Source organism: Neophocaena asiaeorientalis, unplaced genomic scaffold, assembly GCF_003031525.2.
Source record: "Neophocaena asiaeorientalis asiaeorientalis breed wild unplaced genomic scaffold, Neophocaena_asiaeorientalis_V1.1 scaffold462, whole genome shotgun sequence".
In the NCBI taxonomy this organism is placed as follows: Eukaryota; Metazoa; Chordata; class Mammalia; order Artiodactyla; family Phocoenidae; genus Neophocaena; species Neophocaena asiaeorientalis.
The window spans coordinates 157,302-161,288 of NW_020173660.1; the positions used below are offsets into that span (position 1 = coordinate 157,302).

A 3,987-nucleotide genomic window follows, 5' to 3' on the forward strand; every position below is an offset into this window, starting at 1 on the left:
GCCATTTTAATTAGGTTATCTTGAGTATAATTTTGCAAACTCTAAGGGAGGGCTCCATATTAGGTGGTGAAGAAGTGAATAAAAATACAGGTGATTTGGATGGAAAGGCACCCACGGGGGACATTGTTGGTCCTTGACACAAATTCTACGACCTCTGAGTTGCATCCAACTGGGGTGGACAACCCCACATACAAATTAAGTAACATCCTCAAGTGGGGGAATTTATTTTGTTTTACCTGCTAAGCAGCTTTATGCGATCACTTGGTGGAAACTGCATATTCTGTGATATCTCTTGGATTAATATAACATAAATCTTCCCAGAGGGGAGGGTGGTATCATCTGCAAAAAAAAAAAAAAAAAAAAAAAAATCATATGATAACTGCCATTCATTAAAGACCTTACTCTGTCAAGTGCTTCATATCCATTATATATATCCCAACAGCCCTACAAGATACGGCTTATTACACATACTTTGCAGATGAAGAACTTGTAATTTTCTCGAGTTTACATGGCTGATAACTGAAAGAGCTGGGACTAGACCCCTGGTCCAGATTTTTCTAGAGCCCACACTTTTCCACTCCTCCAAACTGAGGCAGACCTTCTGTCTTTTCATTCTCTATTATTCTCACTACTCCAAGATGTATCACATACAATTAAAAAACAAGACATTCTAGTCAAAGTACAAAAAGCGATCCTGATGAAGGAAGGTGAATATGAGAATAAAGCACAATTTGGGGATTGTCTGTGGGTTTCATATGCTGAGGATCCCCCTGTCACTAGCCCCAGGGTTCCTTGACAGGTGACTCTGCTCACATACTGGCACAGTCCTGTACCAGCACTTTCCTGAATTACAGCATGTTTCCTCTGGGTCTTACCCAGTGTGCCCTCCTGCCCAAATCGGAACCTCATACACTGACCAGCTCTTCACTGTGACCTCTGGAGCTGCACCCTGTTTCCTGTGATACAGGCAGTCCAGAGTCATATGCCCTCCCCTTGATTAAAGCATTCCAACTCTCTGCATGTGTACAGTGAAGGTCCCATCCCTCCCAGTGGAACCACTGACAGTGAAGTCTAGATACCTGGTTACCACAGCCCCATCCCCAGCCCACAAGTTTCAGAGTATATTCCAAATGAGGTGGTGATCACAATCTTACTTCTTACAGAAGATACTGGTTCTTGGGATATAACTGAAGTTAGATGGGGGGTTTTGTAAATGACCCAGATATTGTCAGTAGGATTTTGAAGGAATGTGTTATTTGAGACTGGTCACTGAACACATACACCAATAAGTGAGTTTACGAAAGCCTCCCTCATAAGTTGAAGATGAGAAAAGACCATGGAATTCACTGTCTAACAAACATCTACTGAGGCTGAATTCCTCAGAACTCACAGTCGTTCTAGGAGGGGAAAAATGTCAGGGGTTTACTGACAGATACCCTGTCTTTGAACAAGTGTGTCCTACACGTTCAGTCCAATCCGCTTGTATTTAGGAAGGCTCATGTGACTACGCAGACACTGAAATATGAACAATGTTTGTCACCTCCAGGCCAAGGAATTTGAAAGCCAGTATGCCACTTCCATGCTTTCTATTCCATTCAGCAGCAAACATGGAGATCGCTTGTTGAAAAGTGGAACCGCCAATGGGAGCAGACTGGATCCCTGGGTCATCTGACAGTGGAGACCCCTGCCTACCCACATTGGACTTTATGTGTATAAGAAATAAATTTCTGTTGCTTTAAGCCATTGTGGGTCTGCAGGTTTTATCTGTTGCATCAGTTACTTTATCTGATTAATGCATACCTACTATTTTTTTTTAATTTTTTTTTTGGTTGCATTGGGTCTTCGTTGCTACCTGTGGGCTTTCTCTAGTTGTGGTGAGCGGGGACTACTCTTCGTTGCGGTGAGCGGGCTTCTCATCGCAGTGGCTTCTCTTATTACGGAGCATGGGCTCTAGGCAGGCAGGCTTCAGTAGTTGCGGTGCGTGGGCTCAGTAGCTGTGGCTTGCAGGCTCTAGAGCGCAGGCTCAGCAGTTGTGGCGCACGAGCTTAGTTGCTCCGCGGCATGTGGGATCTTCCTGGACCAGGGATCGAATCCGTGTCCCCTGCACTGGCAGGCAGATTCTTAACCACTGTGCCACCAGGGAAGTCCCACATACCTACTATTTTTGTGGTTAGATGTATTTAAATAGTGTAATTACAAAGGTAATAGTACATATATTTTTGCTGCAAAAAATTCTTACAGATAGATTATAATCTCCCCCTTTCCTCAAAATCCAGCCCCTGCCTCAGAGGCAACCACAATTAACAAACTGATGTGTGTCATTTTAAAGCTGACCTGAGGGTTTTTCATATGTAGATGTGCTATAAAAATATATTGAACTTAACATGTGTGATTAACAATGTACATATTGTTCTGCCTCTTGACCCTGTCACTTAACAAAATGAATGCAGAATATTTCCATGACAGCACACATAGATCCACCACACTCATTTAACAACTAAGATCCTTTTTCTTAAGAAAAAAACATGTTTATTGAGATATATTTGATATAAAAAATTGCACATATTTAATACATACAATTTGATGAGTTTGGACATACGTATACACCTGTGAAATCATCACCACAGTCAACGTAACAGACATATCCATCACCTCCAAAAGTTTCCTCGTGTCCCTTTGGTTTTTTCTTTCATGGTGAAAACACTTAACATGAGATCTATGCTCTTTTAAAAATTTTCAGTATTGTTAACTATAGGCACCATGCTGTACAGCAGATCTTGAGAACTAATTCATCTTGCATATCTGAACCTTTACAACAATTGAACAACTCCTCATTTCCCCCTCACCCCAGCCCCTGGTAACTCAGTTGATTCTCTCCTTCTATGAGTTTGATGATTTTAGGTACCTCACTTAAGCAGAACCATTTGTCCTTCTGTGACTGGCTTATTTCACTTAACATAATGTCCTTCAAGTCCATCATATTGTTGCAAATGGCAGGATTTCCTCTTTTAAGGCTGAATAATATTCCATTGAGTATGTGTGTCCGTGTGTGTGTTTGTGTATGAATCACATTTTCTTTCTTCGCTTATCTTTGATGGACGTTTGGATTGTTTCCATATCTTGGCTGTTGTGAGTAGCGCTGCAAGTAACATGAGAATGCAGACATCTCTTAGAGATCCTGATTTCCATTCTTTTGAATACATACCCAGAAATGAGATTGCTGGATTATATGGTAGTTCTACTTTTAATTTTTTGAGAAACTTTCATACTATTTTCTATAGTGGCTATACCATTTTACATTCCCACCAACAGTGTACAAGGGTTTGATTTCTTCACATGCTAGCCAACACTTAATTATGCTTTTTTAAAATTATAACCTTCCTAACTGGTGTGAAATGATATCTCACTGTGGTTTTGATTTTCATTTTCTTGATAATTAGTGATGTTGAGCATCTTTTCGTACCTTTTGGCCATTCGAAGGAAAGATCTTCAGGAAGAATAAGATAGGAGCAATCAGGGTGTTGCAAGTCTTGATTACACACAGATGTTAATCATGTATTATAAGAACGCCAATCATCATATTCCAAACTGCCCTCCAAGAAAAAGACACGTAAGGATTACCCTACTTATTATGTTTGTGTGATAATTAATTATTCTCCTCCTAATGGACATAAAAATTGTTCCCCATTTGTTGCTATGAGTAATAGGACTGAAATCAACATCTTTGAACATGAAATCTTAGACAAATGTGCATGCTTTCTCACAGGAAAGACACAGAAAAGTGCAAACTTGATTAAAGTGGGCAGAGTGTTGACTGAAATTTTTTACAAATATTGCTGAACTTCTGTTCCAAAGATGCCATACCAATTTACAGTCTTTCAGATTCACGTGTGTGAATGCCTTACATTCTCACAGGCATTTTATTTCATCAGTCTTTTAAATTTTGGCCAAACTTTCAGATGAAAGATACTGTCTTGTTATTTTATT

The 3,987-nt window shown here is 40.1% G+C and overlaps 1 non-coding gene across 1 annotated transcript; it reads right to left on the reverse strand.

Moving 5' to 3' along the window:
- Positions 1-3,498: 3,498 nt before the first annotated feature.
- LOC112401539 (U8 small nucleolar RNA) lies at positions 3,499-3,632 on the reverse strand. The gene has a single exon (XR_003003590.1). It is a non-coding gene; the product is annotated as a U8 small nucleolar RNA (small nucleolar RNA).
- Positions 3,633-3,987: the final 355 nt, after the last annotated feature.